General features: G+C 50.5%; 1 protein-coding gene across 2 annotated transcripts in view; it reads right to left on the bottom strand.

The window, feature by feature from the left end:
• The window catches only part of LOC140387024 (contactin-associated protein-like 5), a 1,394,308-nt gene that overhangs the window by 658,473 nt on the left and 717,600 nt on the right, over positions 1-18,235 (bottom strand). The window lies entirely within an intron of this gene.

Below are 18,235 nucleotides of genomic sequence, written 5' to 3'. Positions count from 1 at the left end.
GCATGTGAGGCAGCGGTGCTAATCACTGTGCCATCGTGCCACCCTATACATATATGTTAAATCACCCTATACACACTTATATAAAACAAAAAAGAGTGGCTAAGGTAAATATTGGTCCTTTAGAGGATGAGAAGGGAGATTTAATAATGGGAGATGAGGAAATGGCTGAGGAACTCAACAGGTTTTTTGGGTCGGTCTTCACAGTGGAAGACACAAATAACATGCCAGTGACTGATGGAAATGAGGCAATGACAGGAGAGGACCTTGAGATGATTGTTATCACTAAGGAGGTAATGATGGGCAAGCTAGTGGGGCTAAAGGTAGACAAGTCTCCTGGCCCTGATGGAATGCATCCCAGAGTGCTAAAAGAGATGGTTCGGGGAATTGCAAATGCACTAGTGATAATTTACCAAAATTCACTAGACTCTGGGGTGGTCCCGGCAGATTGGAAATTAGCAAACGTGACACCACTGTTTAAAAAAGGAGGTAGGCAGAAAGCGGGTAATTGGCCAGTTAGCTTACGTTCGGTAGTAGGGAAGATGCTGGAATCTATCATCAAGGAAGAAATAGCAAGGCATCTGGATGGAAATTGTCCCATTGGATTGGATTGGATTGGATTTGTTTATTGTCACGTGTACCGAGGTACAGTGAAAAGTATTTTTCTGCGAGCAGCTCAACAGATCATTAAGTACATGAGAAGAAAAGGGAATAAAATAAAATACATAATAGGGCAACACAACATATACAATGTAACTACATAAGCACTGGCATCGGATGAAGCATACAGGGTGTAGTGTTAATGAAATCAGTCCATAAGAGTGTCATTTAGGAGTCTGGTGACAGTGGGGAAGAAGCTGTTTTTAAGTCTGTTCGTGTGTGTTCTCAGACTTCTGTATCTCCTGCCCGATGGAAGAAGTTGGAAGAGTGAATAAGCCGGGTGGGAGGGATCTTTGATTATACTGCCCGCTTTCCCCAGGCAGCGGGAGGTGTAGATGGAGTCAATGGATGGGAGGCAGGTTCGTGTGATGGACTGGGCGGTGTTCACGACTCTCTGAAGTTTCTTGCGGTCCTGGGCCGAGCAGTTGCCATACCAGGCTGTGATGCAGCCCGATAGGATGCTTTCGATGGTGCATCTGTAAAAGTTGGTAAGAGTCAATGTGGACATGCCGAATTTCCTTAGTTTCCTGAGGAAGTATAGGCGCTGTTGTGCTTTCTTGGTGGTAGCGTCGACGTGGGTGGACCAGGACAGATTTTTGGAGATGTGCACCCCTAGGAATTTGAAACTGCTAACCATCTCCACCTCGGCCCCGTTGATGCTGACAGGGGTGTGTACAGTACTTTGCTTCCTGAAGTCAATTACCAGCTCTTTAGTTTTGCTGGTATTGAGGGAGAGATTGTTGTCGCTACACCACTCCACTAGGTTCTCTATCTCCCTCCTGTATTCGGACTCATTGTTATTCGAGATCCGGCCCACTATGGTCGTATCGTCAGCAAACTTGTAGATGGGCAGATGCAGCATGGATTCATAAAGGGCACGTCGTGCCTAACTAATTTAGTGGAATTTTGTGAGGACATTGCCAGTGCGGTAGATAACCGCAATGGATGTGGTATATCTGGATTTCCAGAAAGCCTTTGACAAGGTGCCACACAAAAGGTTGCTGCATAAGATAAAGATGCATGGCATTTAGGGGAAAGTAGTTGCATGGATAGAGAATTGGTTAATTAATAGAAAGCAAAGAGTGGGGATTAATGGGTGTTTCTCTGGTTGGCAATCAGTAGCTAGTGGTGTCCCTCAGGGATCAGTGTTGGGCCCACAATTGATCACAATTTACATAGATGATTTGGAGTTGGGGACCGAGTGCAATATGTCCAAGTTTGCAGACGACACTAAGATGAGTGGTAAAGCAAAAAATGCAGAGAATACTGGAAGTCTGCAGAGGGATTTGGATAGGTTAAGTGAATGGGATACGGTCTGGCAGATGGAATGTTTTTAAGATAACAATAGATAGTTTTTTGACGAATAAAGGGATTAAGGGTTATGGTATTCAGGCCGGAAAGTGGAGCTGTGTCCACAAAAGATTAGCCATGATCTCATTGAATGGCGGAGCAGGCTCGAGGGGCCAGATGGCCTACTCCTGCTCCTAGTTCTTTTGTTCTTATATTCTTATGTTAATATATATATGTTAACAATACTTACTTCAATAAATGGTAATGAAATAGTTAAATACCACTACCTTCTGTGCAAATTCACATGATTGTATCCAAGAGAATTTTGATTACCGATCAAGCTTTCAAACAGAAGGTTTACTGACCCTCAGTGTTATGGGGCTCGTTGAGCACAGGGCTAAATCGCTGCTTTTAAAGCAGACCCAGGGAGGCCAGTAGCACAGTTCAATTCCCATACAAGCCGCACCGAACACCGAACAGGTGCTGCAATGTGGCGACGAGGGGCTTTTCACAGTAACTTCATTTGAAGCCTACTTGTGACAATAAGCGATTTTCATTTCATTCATTTTTCATGTTGTTTGTTGCAGCCGCAATGAGAAAGAATCAGAGGTGTCACATGTCAAGCTCGCATAACATCGTGCAAGGGGTTTATTTCACAAGATGCTGTTCAAACAGGGTACAAGAGTCTCCGAACAGAGTTTCAAGAAGCAGTTAGGTATAGCACTTCGGGTGAAAGGGGTCAAAGGATATGAGAGGAAAGCGGGATTATGCTATCAGTCATAATGGATGGCGGAGCAGTCTCGAAGGGCTGAATGGCATCCTCCTGCTCCTATTTTCTATGTTGCTATGTTGCACAAAAGCCCGTGAAGCACTCCGATGGCGCCATCGCACTACACGTGACATTAGACCAGCCAGTGGTGTTACTCTGATTTTAAAATTTTTTAAAAAATAATTTAGAGTGCCCAATTCATTTTTTTCCAATGTAAGGGGCAATTTAGCATGTTCAATCCACCTAGCCTGCACATCTTTGTGTTGTTAGGGCGAAACCCGCGCAAACACGGGGAGAATGTGCAAACTCCACACGGACAGTGACCCAGAGCCGGGATCGAACCTGGGACCTCGGCGCCGTGAGACTGCAGTGCTAACCACTGTGCCACCATGCTGCCCTGGTGTTACTCTGATACATAACACTCAGAATCATGAAGAGATGGACACTCAAACTTTCCAAACACTGCGAAAAATTAGCAAGGTGCTTCACAGATGTCCCTGCAAAAACTGACCAGTCAAAATGCAGAGCAAGTACAGAGCTTCCTAAACTCTTCTAACATCATGAAGGTCAATAATTTTGGAGGTTCTAAATGGCTAAAAAGTGTTGCTAGTTTGGCAGACAAATCTCTTCAAAGTCAGTATGAGTAAAATAATAGTACTGAAGAAATGAAAGGCGATAAATCCCCTGGACCTGACTGTCTACATTGCAGAGTTTTAAAAATGTAAATGCCAAGAGAGATGTGATATTGGTTTGGGATCTCCCAGAGTTCTTTAGATTCCAGAACAGTTCTCAAAGATGTGGAGATGCCGGCGCTGGACTGGGGTGAGCACGGTAAGAAGTATTACAACACCAGGTTAAAGTCAAACAGGTTTGTTTCGAATCACTAAGCTTTCGGAGCACAGCTCCTTCCTCAGGTAAATGAAGAGGTAGGTTCCAGAAACATCGATGCAAGGCGACACTTTGAATGCGAGTCTTTGCAGGTAATTAAGTCTTTACAGGTCTAAATGGAGCAACTGGAGAGAGGGATAGTCACAGGTTATGTGTGATAACCAGGCACCTTGAGAGCACCAGACTGACATCCAGGCAGCACTGCCAGGGTGCCAAACTGGCACTGCCAAAATGGCAGGCTGGCAGTGCCAGGGTGCCCAGATGACACCAGCAGTGCCAGGGTACCACTCTGCCCAAGGGGCATTCACCTGGGAATCTCCACTCGCCTGCAAGATCCCAGCAAGTGCCATCCTATCTGGTCCCCATTTGTGAAGACCATTGCTGAGCAGCGCTCGTCTAAGGTCTCCAAGGCAAGGGAGCTAGATCCCACCCCTTGGTTCGATCTCGGAAATGCATATTAGAGTGAGACTAGCTATCTCATTTTTGTACTCCAATCCCCTCTGGGCGGCACAGTAGCACAGTGGTTAGCACTGCTGGTTCACAGCACCAGAGATCCGAATTCTATTCCCACCTCGGGTTACTGTCTGTGTGGAGTCTACACGTTCTCCCCGTGTCTGCGTGGGGTTCCACTGAGTGCTCCGGTTACCTCCCACAAGTCCTGAAAGACGTGCCATTAGGTGAATTGGACATTTTGAATTCTCCCTCTATGTATCCGAACAGGTGCCGGAGTGTGGCGACTAGGTGATTTTCACAGTACCTTCATTGCAGCGTTAATGTAAGTCTACTTGCGACAATAATAATGATTATTATTATTATCAATATGCAAATTTGCCAGAATGTGATCCTGCCCAGCATAAGCGGGATTGCATTAGATTGCGTGAGGCATGGCGAGCAGGGTAGATCTCAGAAGTGGGATCTTCTGGCATCTACCGGTCCCCTTGTGCCATGCTGCACCGTGCTGCTTTTTGGGCGCAATGTGACTGGTGGATCCCACCCTCTCTGCGGGGACTGAGCGTAAAGTATCCAACTTTGCTATTTATACAAAGTAAAGTGGGAAAGTGTGCAGTGAAGAGGGAACAAAGAGGCTGCAGAGGGAAATAAATAGGCTGGGTGAGTGGGGAAGAACCTAACAGCTGGAACATAATATGGTAAAATGTGAAGTTATCCATTTTCATAGAATCATAGAATAAACAGTGCAGAAGTAGGCTATTGGGCCCATCGAGTCCACACCGGCCCTTGGAAAGAGGACCCTACTTAAGCCTATCCCCGTTACCCCATCCAATCTTATTTGGACACTAAGGGCAATTTAGCATTGCCAATCAACCTAACCTGCACATCTTTGGTCTGTGGGAGGAAACCGGAGCATCCGGAGGAAATCCACGCAGACACAGGGAGAACATGCAGACTCCACACAGACAGTGATGCAAGCCGGGAATTGAACCTGGGGCCCTGGAGCTAACCACTGTGCTACCATGCTGCCCCTCATTTTGGTGGAAAGAATTTTTTAAAAGAATATATTTTGAATGGTGAGACACTGAAAACAATTTGCCTTACAGGACCTGGGTGGCCTGATGTGTGAATCACAGAAAATTAACATGCAGATACAGCAAGCAATTAGGAAGACAAATGGGCTGTTACAAAGGGATTGGAGTACAAAAGTAAAGAAGTCTTATGACAATTGTACAGGGTATTGACGAGGACAGGCCTGGAGTAATGTGCACAATTTAGGTCTGGTTGACCTAAGGAAGGACATAATTTCCCTAAAGTAATACAATGTAATAGAAGTATCAATAACCCAAGCCCTTTGAAGTTTCATAAACCACAAACTACAAATACTTCTAACCATTTACTTTTGCCAACAAACATTGTGAAATTGTCTTCTGGAGGCATGAGGAGACATAGAGGGTGGGTAGAAGGGTAGAGCTTAGCATAGAGGCTTGAGAGGTGGTGGGTAGAAGGGCAGAGCCTGGAATATAGAGCAAGAGTGGAGCTTTTTGATCTCACCTTGTAAAAGGTTCCCTGGTGCAGTCTATGGTTTGCGACTCTTCCGAGATCTGGCTCGGTTCCATGCAAATTGCAGAGGAGTAGGTGATGCCTACCTCCGCATTGGAGCCAGACAGGTCGGGAATGCCGGATGTGCGGCTCTGACAGGAAGCAGCCCCATCCTTCAAAGGAACTCCCAAAAATCATGCAGTTCGGTCATGGGATTGAGAACCCGGGAATCAAGAACATCCGCCATTTTAACAGGTCAGTTCAACCCAACTCAGGGAACATCTGGGTCATTGAGTAGGTGAGGCCTGTATTCCATTGGTGTTTAGAAGAGTGAGAGATGACCTCATTGAAACATAGAACATTCTTAACGGCCTTGACAGGCTATGTGCTGAAAAAATGTTTGCACTGCCTGGGGAATCCAGAACACGGGGCCACAGTCTCAGGTAAGGGGTCAGCCATTTAGAGCTGCGATGAGGAGAAATGTCTTCGCCCAAAGGATTATTAACTTTTATATCAGAGCTATTTTACATCTCATTGAAGGGCTGGATGCGTCATTCGCTGCTGTCCAGATGGAATGCTCCAGCACCCCTAACCGAGAGTACCGCTGGTGTAAATTGGTGCAAGTCCTGAGGAAGGTGGTCCTGGCGGCTTACCATCCAAGAGATGGCAAGGGGGTATGTGCTCTCCTAACATTTGCCGGCAGGGTGCTGATGGGAGCTACTTCATGGGACGTGAGGGTCAGGTGGGCTTGTGCTGGGCTGGAGGGGCTCAGGTTGGGGGCCTTCCCTGGAATGTGGCTCATTTGGCCTGCTCTCCCCCTCTGCAGCTTTTAAATCCATTAAGGAGTCAGTCAGTGTGTAAAAATTTTAGTTTTATCGGGAAGCCTCCCCGACCTGAGCCCCTCCAGCCCTACACATGCCACACATGCCTCACTGAACCCTATCTTTCATGAAGAACCCCACTTGGCACCCTGGCAGCAATTGTTGGGAGGGTACTTACCACCTTGCCACCCTTCAAACCGTAAGGTTCTAGGTTGGCACTCCCAAGGGCTAAAGGGGGGCTGAAGGATGTACAAGGGGTGTGGTTGGGGGAGATGAGCGAGAATTGAATGGGGGGCCTGGGTGTGCTGAAATATGGTTCTGAGGAGGGTGTGCCTTGCCAGCAATTAGAATGGGAGGGAATGAGGGGGTGGGGTCTGCAGCAGCTAACTGAGATCGGAGGCAAGCCCTTTAAAAATGGCGCTTCAATCCCAGCGGTGCGCGACATGTCAGAGATTAGGTCCCGCCTCTTTCAGTTGCAGCGCGCACTACGGTGTAGAAAAGCAGATTCTATGAAAAACTATTTCCGAGTACCATAGCACGGGACGTCGGGGTTGCTGCTAGCGCCAACGGTAATCACTCAGCTTGGCCCACAGGTGGCAGCACTTAGTCGCCGTTCTGAAGAATCACATCCACCAAATTTCAAACAATCACAATATAGAACAGTACAGCACAGTACAGGCCCTTCGGCCCACGATGTTGTGCCGACCATTTATCTGAATCTAAGATCAACCTAACCTACACCCCTTCAATTTACTGCTGTCCATGTGCCTGTCCAAGAGTCGCTTAAATGTCCCTAATGACTCTGACTCCACCACCTCCGCTGGCAGTGCATTCCACACACCCACCACTCTCTGTGTAAAGAACCTACCTCTGACATCTCCCCTATACCTTCCTCCAATCACCTTAAAATTATGTCCCCTCGTGACAACCATTTCCACCCTGGGGAAAAGTCTCTGGCTATCCACTCTATCCATGCCTCTCATCACCTTGTACACCTCTATCAAGTCATCTCTCTGCCTTCTTCGCTCCAGTGAGAAAAACCCTAGCTCCCTCAACTTTCTTCATCAGACATGCCCTCCAGTCCAGGCAGCATCCTGGTAAATCTCCTCTGTACCCTCTCCAAAGCATCCACATCCTTCCTATAATGAGGCAACCAGAATTGGACACACTGGGCGGGATTCACCCACACTTGGCGCGATGGCCTGATGCCGGCTCCAAGAGCGGCGCGAACCACTCCGGCGTCGGGCCACGCAGAAGTTGCGGAATCCTCCGCACTTCCGAGGGCTAGGCCGGCGGCAGGGGGGGTTGGCACCTTGCCAACCGGTGCCGAAGAGCCGCCATGGGCCAGCACGAGTTGGTGCATGCACAGAACCGCCGGCGTGTTTTCTGCACAAGCCCCCACGGCACAGGCCCGCCCGCAGATCGGTGGGCCCCGGTCGCGGGTCAAGCCACAGTGGGGTTCCCCATCAGGACTGGATCCCCCCTCGCCCCCCCCGAGGACCCCGCTAGATGGTCGACAAGCCAGGGCCCACCGGGATGGGCCATGTCCGTTTCACGCCGGTGGGACAGGCTGAAAACGGGCAGCCGCATGGCCCATCGGGGCCCGAGAATTGCCGGGGGGGGGGGGGGGGAGCACTGCCAACGGCTCCCGACCGGCGCGGAGTGATCCCCGCCCCCACCCGAAAACCGCCCCCGGAGAACTCGGCAGCCAGCGTCGGAGCGGCGGGGCGGGATTCACGCTGCCCCCCGCGATTCTCCGACCCGGCGGGGGGTCGGAGAATCCTGCCCAATATTCCAAGTGTGGTTTAACCAGGGTTTTATAAAGCTGTAGCAAAACCTCGCGGCTCTTAAACTCAATCCCCCTGTTAATGAAAGCCAACACACCATACACCTTCTTAACAACCCTATCAACCTGGGTGGCAACTTTGAGGGATTGATGCACGTGGACCCCAGGATCCCTCTGTTCCTCCACACTTCCAAGAATCCTGCCTTTAACCCTGTATTCAGCATTCAAATTCGACCTTCCAAAATGAATCACTTCACATTTATCTCAGTTGAACTCCATCTGCCGCTTCTCAGCCCCGCTCTGCATCCTGTCAATGTCATGTTGTAACCTGCAACAGCCCTCAACACTATCTACAACTCCACCAACCTTTGTGTAATCGGCAGACCCACCCTTCCATTTCCTCATCCAAATCATTTATAATAACCACAAAGAGCAGAGGTCCCAGAACAGATCCCTGCGGGACACCACTGGTCACTGACCTCCAGGCGGAATACTTTCCATCCACTACCACTCACTGTCTTCTTTCCGCCAGACAATTCTGTATCCAGACAGCCAAATTTCCCTGTATCTCATGCCCCTTGACTTTCTGAATGAGCCTACCATGGGCAACCTTATCAAATGCCTTCCTGAAATCCATATACACCACATCCACTGCCCGACCTTCATCAATGTGTCTCGTCACATCCCCAAAGAATTCAATGAGTCTTGTGAGGCATGACCTGCCCCTCACAAAGTCATGCTGACTATCTTTAATCAAACTATGTTTTTCTAAATAATCATAAATCCTATCTCTCAGATTCCTTTCCAACATTTTGCTCACCACAGCCGTAAAACTGACAGGTCTGTAATTCCAAGGGATTTCCCTATTCCCTTTCCTGAACAGGGGAACAACATTCGCCTCCCTCCAATCATCCAGTGGAGAGTGAGGTTGAAAAGATCATCGCCAACGGCGCAGCAATCTCCTCCCTTGCTTCCCGTAGTAACCTTGGGTATATCCCATCAGGACCAGGGGACTTATCTATCCTGATGCTTTTCAAAATTTCCCGCACATCCTCCTTCTTAATATTGACCTGTTTGAGTCTATTTACCTGGTTCACACTGTTCCCACGAGCAACATGGTCCCTCTCTCTAGTGAATACTGAAGCAAAATATTAATTTAGGACCTCCACTATCTCCTTAGACTCTAGGCACAAGTTCCCTCCACCATCCCTGATCGGCCCTACTCTCACTCTGATCATCCTCTTATTTCTCACATAATTATAGAATACCTTGGAGTTTTCCCTAATCCTTCCCGCCATGGCTTTTTCATGCCCCCTTCTAGCTCTCCTAAGTCCATTTTTGAGTTCCTTCCTGGCTACCCTGTAACCCTCTAGAGCTGTGCCAGATCCTTGCTTCCTCAACCTTACGTAAGCTTCCTTCTTCCTCTTGACTAGAAGTTCCACTTCTCTTGTCATCCAAGGCTCCTTCACCTTACCATTCCTTCCTCGTCTTAGTGGGACAAAACTATCTAGCACTCGCAGCAAGTGCTCCTTAAACAACCCCCACATTACTGATGTGCATTTCCCCAATAATAACTGTTCCCACTTTATGTTTCTCAGCTCTTGTCTAATAGCCGTATAATTTCCCCTCCCCCAATTAAATACCTTCCCATACCTCTCTGTTCCTATCCCACTCCATGACTTTGGTAAAGGTCAAGGAGTTGTGGTCAAGGAGGGGCATTTTGTGGTCACCGAAATGCTCTCCCATCGAGACATCCGACACCTGGCCTGGTTCGTTGCCAAGCATCAAATCAAATATGGCCTCCCCCCAAGTCGGTCTATCTACATATTGAGTCAGGAATCCTTCCTGGACACACCGGACAAAATCTGCTCCATCCAACTATTTGCAGTAAGGAGGTTCCAGTCAATATTAGGGAAGTTGGAGTCACCCATGACAACAACTTTGTTACTACTGCACCTTTCCAAGATCTGCCGCCCAACTGTTCCTCCATCTCTCGGCCGATATTGGGGAGTATATGGAAAACTCCCAATAAAGTGACTGCTTCTTTCTTGTTTCTGACTTCCACCCATACTGACTCAGTAGACAATCCCTCCTTGACTACCTCCTTTTCTGCAGCTATGATGCACTCCCTAATTCACAGTGCCACGCCCCCTCCTCTTTTACCTCCCTCCCTATTCTTCTGAAAACATCTAAAGCCCGGAACATCTAACAACCATTCCTGCCCCTGTGAAATCCATGTCTTCCTAATGGCCAGAATATCGTAGTTCACCTTTCATATTCCTGACACTCCTTGCATTGAAACAGACAAACTTTAACCCATTCCACTGAGTTCAACTTTTCCCTATCAACTGTCTATCCTCCCTCACAGACTCGCTGCATACTATTTCTGCCTGTTCAACAGCTACCGTATCCTCTGATCCATAGCTCTGGTTCCCAGCCCCCTGCCAAGCTAAATTAAACCCTCCCGAAAAGCTCTAGCAAACTTCCCACCCAGGATAATGGTCCCCCTCCAGTTTAGGTGCAATCCGTCCTTCATGTACAGGTCCCACCTTCCCCAGAAGATATCCCAATGATCCACATATCTGAAGCCTTCCCTCCTGCACCAGCCCTGTAGCCACGTGTTCAGCTGCACTCGCTCTCTGTTCCTTGCCTCACTTGCACGTGGCACCGGTAGCAATCCTGAGCTCACTACTCTGCTTGTCCTGCTCTTTAGCTTCCAACCTAACTCCCTAAAATCACTTTTTATATCCCCATCCCTTTTCTTACCTATGTCGTTGGTGCCTATGTGCACCACGACTTCTGGTTGCTCACCCTCCCCTTAAGAATCCTGCATACTCTATCCGAGACATCCCTGACCCTGGCACCCGGGAGGCAACATACCTTCCGGGAGTCTCCTTCGCGACCACAGAATCTCCTATCCGTTCCCCTAACTATTGAGTCTCCTATCACTATTCCTTCCTTCCGCGGCCCTGCAAGATCCGTCCCCCATCTTCTTGCGGGGCGGATTTGGACAGGACGGCAACCACGCATGCGCGGATGAACTCCGTTATGCGGCGCCGGCCGCGTCATCTATGCGGCGCCGCTTATACGCGGGCGACAAGGCCTGGCGTGGGTAGATGACGCGGCCCCGATACTGGCCCATTGTCAGGGCCTGAATCGGTCGGGACCGGGGCCGTTCCGCGCCGTCGTGAACCTCGACGGCGTTCACGACGGCGCGGCCACTTCGGCGTGGGAGTGGAGAATCGCGCCCTAGATATTAGATAAAAATGAACCCTTAATATCCCTCAGCCACCAAACTCTCACTATTGCACTCAAATGCACCCAAATTCAGCACTCTGCAAACATACCATAAAGAAAAAGGTGCTAGTTGATTGTCAAGCACCTTTTTATCCTGGAGCATAAACTGTGTGATCGCTTGAAATTTGGCATTCTTGCATTTGTCCTGATGAGTACAAGATGAAAAGCTTCAGCAACATGTCTCCCTTTACAGCAATATTTAAAAGTTAACAAGTGGGCAGCACGGCAGCATTCTGGATAGCACAATTGCTTCACAGCTCCAGGGTCCCAGGTTCGATTCCGGCTTGGGTCACTGTCTGTGCGGAGTCTGCACATCCTCCCCGTGTGTGCGTGGGTTTCCTCCGGGTGCTCCGGTTTCCTCCCACAGTCCAAAGATGTGCAGGTTAGGTGGATTGACCATGCTAAAATTGCCCTTAGTGTCCAAAATTGCCCATAGTGTTGGGTGGGGTTGCTGGGTTATGGGGATAGGGTGGAGGTGTTGACCTTGGGTAGGTTGCTCTTTCCAAGAGCCGGTGCAGACTCGATGGGCCGAATGGCCTCCTTCTGCACTGTAAATTCTATGAATCTATGAAAATGCAGATTATAACAACAATAACAACTTGCAATCAATAGAGCCTTTCATGCAATGAAATGCCCCAACATACCTCTCCGCGGAATTATCAGGCAGCAGTTTATTTTATTCGTTGGTGTGGTCTTGGCTTGTCTGGCGAGGTCAGAAATTTACTGCCCATCGCTAATTGCTCAAGCGAGGGTGGTGGTGAATTGCCTTCCTGAACCCTATCCATCAGAATAAGCATTCACCCCCTCCGCCGCCACTGCACAGCAGCAGCAGTGTGCGCACCAACTGCAAGATGCACTGGAGAAACTCACCAAGGCTCCTTCGCCAGCACCTTCCAAACCCATGCCCTCTACCATCTAGAAGGACAAGTGCAGAAGATCATACTTTGAGCAGAACCTCTCGTGCTAAGAACAAACTCGTATTTACACAATGCTTATTCATGACCTGAGGTTGTGCCAGAGCTATTTCCCAACAAATGGAGCGCATTTAAAGCCATAGAATTTACAGTGTAGAAGGAGGCCATTTGGCCCATTAAGTCTGCACTGGCCCTTGGAAGAGTACCCTACATAAGCCCATGTCTCCAACCTATCCCCGTAACCCAATAACCCCACCTAATCTTTTGGACCAGTCATTGATGGGACGTAGCGAAGAAGGGCAGCGAATCTGCTCACAGTAAGGTGCCACAAGAGCAGTGAGATAAATGATCAGTTGTTTCATGGGTTAATACTGGTAAGCCATTGGACGAATGTCTTACATTCAGATGTACTCCACCGCCTGCTTCTATGTGAAGAGCGTCATGGAGTCTTTTATGTACACCTGTGAATCTATTTTATTGGATAAACATATGGATGATAATGGCATAGTGTAGGTTAGATGGCTTTTGTTTCGGTGCAAAATCGTGGGCCGAAGGGCCTGTACTGCGCTGTATTGTTCTATGTTCTATGTTCTATGAGACGAGGGCCCAAAAGAAAACCACTTTCATCCCAGGAACTGGGATTGAACCCATGGTCTCCTGGGGCACAATCAAGGATGCTGCTTTAAAGACTGGTAAGACACCAAAAGATTCCAGGGAGGACCAGTGGGCAACATGATTTAAGTTCTGCTTAGTTCTTTGACCAGCACACATTCACCCTCCGCACGATCCTCCACCCTACTTATGTTGCAGAATTTAACTTCCTCCAGTTTGCTCAATAACCTTTACTCGCACAAAATTACCTGCATTCATTTAATGTTAACCGCTCGCAAGCTTTGCTGGACTGAGGCGCTCGCATTAACTCGAAAGGTTTGGCATAAACTCAAAACGCCAACAAGCAAGGTGAGGTACCCTCAATAATGACACTTAGAGATTAAAATGTAAAGAAGGCTTTATTCGACTAATAGCTATGCTAGAGCTAGAGACGAGAGCTGACAGTTACAGACCATGAGGCAGCCCTTATATATGGCTCCCAGATGGGCGGAGCCAGAGGTGGAGTCCCCAGGGTTACAAGCCTGGTCTTAAAGGGGACATCACCTTACATGATGATAAGGCAGTAACCGTTCATCACATTCACCCCATGTTTAAAAAGGAGTCCGGCGGGGGTGAAGTGCCATCATAGGTCCACCTGTCTCGGTGGCCGGATCGTCCTCCTCGACCTCCTCAATTCGGGCGGTGGTGCGGCGGGCACGGACGTCCCGGTTGAGGGCACATCCGGGAGCACAGCGGTCGGAGCTTCGGTCCGGGTCGGGGCAGGGGAACTAGGCAGGGCCCGGGGTAGCGGAGCCGGCACCAGCGTGGTGTGTAAAGTGTGGGCGCAAGGGGGGGGCGCACGGTAGGGGCTCACCAACGGATGGTAGGGCCGGAAGGGGGTGTGTTGTAGGGAGCGACGGGTCCTGCAGGGGAGCGGCGCGGGAAGGGGCGTCTGTGGTGGAGGATCCAGCGGGTGCCAGATCCCGGAGGGAAACCGTATCTTGCCTGCTGTCGGGGTACTCCACGTAGGCATAACTGGGGTTGGCGTGGAGCAGTCGGACCTTTTCAACTAGGGGGTCCATTTTATGGCTTCTCGCGTGCCTCCGGAGAAGAACAGGTCCCGGAGCCATCAGCCAAGGTGGAAGCGAGACCCCGGAGGGAGACTTCCTGGGGAAGAGAAACAATCGGTTGTGAGGGGTCTCATTCGTGGCCGTGCAGAGGAGCGACCTAATGGAGTGTAGGGCATCGGGTAGGACCTCCTGCCAGCGGGTGGTTGGGAGATTTCTCGACCGCAGGGCCAGAAGGACAACCTTCCACACTGTCGCGTTCTCCCTCTCCACCTGCCCGTTTCCTCGCGGGTAATAACTGGTCGTTCTGCTCGAGGTGATGCCTTTGCTGAGCAGATACTGACGCAGTTCATCGCTCATGAACGATGTACCCCGGTCGCTGTGGATATAAGCAGGGAAACCGAACAGGGTGAAGATGCTGTGCAGTGCCATAATCACCTTGGCTGAGGTCATGTCGGGGCAGGGAATGGCGAATGGGAAACGGGAGAACTCATCGATCACAGTGAGGAAATAGGCATAACGGTTGGTGGACGGGAGGGGCCCCTTGAAGTCCACGCTCAGTCGCTCAAAGGGGCCCGAGGCCTTCACAAGCCGAACCTTGTCTGGACTGTAGAAGTGCGGTTTGCACTCCGGACAGACCTGGCAGGCCCTGACCATGGCCTTGACCTCCTTGGTTGAGTAAGGTAGGTTGCGGGACTTGATGAAATGGACGAGCCGGGTAACCCCCGGGTGGCAGAGGTCATTGTGGATGGCTTGCAGGTAGTCCTCCTGCGCGTTGGCGCATGTGCCGCGGGACAGGGCATCTGGGGGCTCGTTAAGCTCCCCTGGACGATAATTGATATCGTACGAGTAGGTGGAGAGTTCGATCCTCCACTTCAAAATGTTATCGTTTTTTATTTTGCCCCGTTGCGTGTTATCGAACATATAGGCAACCGACCGTTGGTCGGTGACGAGGGTAAACCTCCTACCGGCTAGGTAGTGTCTCCAGCGCCGTACAGCCTCCACAATGGCTTGTGCCTCCTTTTCGACTGCAGAGTGTCGAACCTCGGAGGCGGTGAGGGTTCGGGAGAAGAACGCTACTGGTCTGCCTGCCTGATTGAGGGTAGCAGCCAGGGCAATGTCTGATGCATCGCTCTCTACATGGAAAGGGATGGTTTTGTCCACCGCGTGCATGGCGGCCTTGATGATGTCGGCCTTGATGCAGTTGAAGGCCAATTGAGCCTCAGCCGAGAGGGGAAAAGTGGTGGTCTTTAGGAATTGGCGGGCTTTGCCCGCATACTTGGGGACCCACTGGGCATAATAGGAGAAAAGCCCCAAGCACCGTTTGAGGGCCTTGAGGCTGCGGGGGGCAGGGAGTTCCTCAAGGGGGCGCATGCGGTCGGGGTCGGGTCCTAGGACCCCGTCTTCCACGACATAGCCGAGGATGGCCAGCCGGGTGGTGTGGAAAACGCATTTGCCCTCGTTATAGGTCAGGTTAAGGGCTCGGGCGGTCTGGAGGAACTTTTTGAGGTTAGAGTCATGGTCCTGCCTATCATGGCCGCAGATGGTGACATTGTCCAAGCACGGGTCTGTAGCCCGCAAACCGTACTGGTCCACCATTTGGTCCATCGCCCTTTGAAAGGCGGAGACCCCATTTGTGACACCAAAGGGGACCCTGAGGAAGTGGAAGAGCCGGCCGGCTGCTTCAAAGGCAGTATAGAGGCGGTCTTTTGGTCGGATGGGGAGCTGGTGGTCGGCAGATTTGAGGTCGACCGTGGAAAAGACTCGGTATTGGACGATCCGATTTACCATTTCCGCGATGCGAGGAAGGGGGTACGCATCAAGCTGCGTGAATCGGTTTATGGTCTGGCTATAATCCACGACCATCCGTTTCTTCTCCCCGGACCGGACTACCACCACTTGCGCTCTCCAAGGGCTGTTGCTAGCCTCGATGACCCCCTCTCCCAGTAAACGCTGGACCTCTGACTTGATAAAAGCCATACCTTGGGCACTGTAGCGCCGGCTCCTGGTGGCGACGGGCTTACAGTCAGGAGTGAGGTTAGCGAATAGCGAGGGGGGTGCGACTTTCAGTGTCGCAAGGCAGCACACCGTGAGGGGGGGCAAGGGTCCGCCGAACTTCAGTGTCAGGCTTCGGTGGCTGCACTGGAAATCCAGTCCGAGCAGCAGGGGGGCACAGAGGTGAGGGAGGATATAAAATTTGAAACGGGTGTATTTGGCACCCTGGATCGAGAGATCCGCAATACAGTACCCCGTGATTTGTACCGAGTGGGACCCAGATGCGAGGGCTATGGTTTGGGATGCGGGATGGGTGCGTAGGGAGCAGCGCCTTACCGTTTCAGGGTGGATAAAGCTCTCCGTGCTCATGGAGTCGAAGAGTCATGCAGTGTCGTGCCCGTTGACCTGGACCTGCATCATGGAGTTCTGCAGGTGTTTTGGCCGAGTTTGATCGAGGGTGATCGCACCCAGTCGCGGGTAGTCGAAGTCGTCAGCCGAGTCGGACACGTAAAATGGCCGCCGCAACCGGCTGCGCGTGTCGGGTCAAGAAGGTGGCCGCCGACAAGATGGCCGCTCCCATGATTCGCACGAGGCTGATGACGCGTCAGAAGAGGGCGTGTCGGGTCGGTGCGCAGCAGCATTGCGAGGCCTGCGGGCCTGAGAGCCTGATTTTTGGGCCGGCTGTTCTTTGTTTTTCTGGCCCCTGGGTCTGGCCAGGCAGACCCTCGCAAAGTGCCCTTTCTTCCCACAGTCGCTGCAGATCGCGGAGCGGGCTGGGCAGCGTGGGCGTGGGTGCTGGCCCTGCCCACAGAAGTAGCATGGTGTGCCCCCATGGTGAACGGGTCGCCGCGTGGCGCAGGCCTGTAATGCGGTTCAGTCTGAGGAAGTCCGGGGGGGGACTGGCAGAGTCCGCAGGGTATGTACCCAAGTTATGTCGGGCCACCTCCAGCGAGGAGTCGAGCGTTAGCATCTCCTGGAAGTCTTTTGCCCCGTTTTCGAGCAGCCGCTGCCGGATGTCGGTCGAGCGGATGCCGGACACGAAAGCGTCCCTGATGTGCAGGTTCATATGGACTTCCCCTGTCACATCCTGATGGTCACAGTCCCTGGCAAGCGCGGTGAGTTTCTCAACAAACTCGTCGAGCGTTTCCCCCAAGCACTGCCGGCAGGTAGAGAGCAGATGCCGGGCGTGCACCTCATTGATGGGTTTGACAAACCGCTTGCGGAGCAACTCGATCGCTTCCTCATAAGTCGTCGCCTTTTCGAGCGTGGTGGAGATTCTGTGACTCACCCGGGCATGGAGTAGACGCAGCTTGCGTGGCCCCAGGATGGGAGTCTCTGCGGAGTCCAAGTAGGCCTCGAAGCACCGCAGCCAGTATTAAAAAATTTCCTTCGCCTCCAGCGTTCGTGCTTCCAGATTGAGCTTCTCTGGTTTTAGGCCTGCGTCCATCCTGAATCTAGTTTAGTCTAATAAATTGAGGCACCCTCAATAATGACACTTCGAGATTAAACTGTAAAGAAGGCTTTATTAGACTAATAACTATGCTAGAGCTAGAGACGAGAGCTGGCTGTTACATACAATGAGGCAGCCCTTATGTATGGCTCCCAGATGGGTGGAGCCAGAGGCGGAATCCCCAGGGTTACAAGCCTGGTCTTAAAGGGAACATCACCTTACATGTTGATAAGGCAGTAACCGTTCATCACACAAGGCAATGATTGTGTGCCAATGATTTACTTCAACAGTCTGCTAACTCTCACCCAGCAATATGTCAAATAATCTGAAGGCAATGACTTTGTAAATTAACCCAACATACAAAAATCCTTTATTAAAAAAATGTTCATGATGGCTGAGTCATCACCGTTCAATGATGCAGAGTCCACCCAGTGACTATTGCTGTGTATAAGCATCATGAAAATGGATCAATGTTAAGGAACACCCAGGTGTTTCTGAAAACAGCAATGGATGCAGTGAACTGTCATGTTTGACAAAGTGCTCAATGCCAAAGAACAACAGATGCCTAACCAGAACAGGCCTTGGAAAGTGTATTGCTTGCCAAAGTAGTCAGTGTTATGGATGGCCAAATGTCTTGGAGCATCACAGGGAGATTGAGAATAATGTTCCATCTGCTTATTGATAACATTCATTTGTTTTCTTCCTTGTACACAAATAT

Source organism: Scyliorhinus torazame, chromosome 2 (assembly GCF_047496885.1).
Source record: "Scyliorhinus torazame isolate Kashiwa2021f chromosome 2, sScyTor2.1, whole genome shotgun sequence".
Lineage (NCBI taxonomy): Eukaryota > Metazoa > Chordata > Chondrichthyes > Carcharhiniformes > Scyliorhinidae > Scyliorhinus > Scyliorhinus torazame.
The sequence above is the reverse complement of the archived record's forward strand: the minus strand, read 5'-3'. Positions and strand labels throughout refer to the sequence as shown.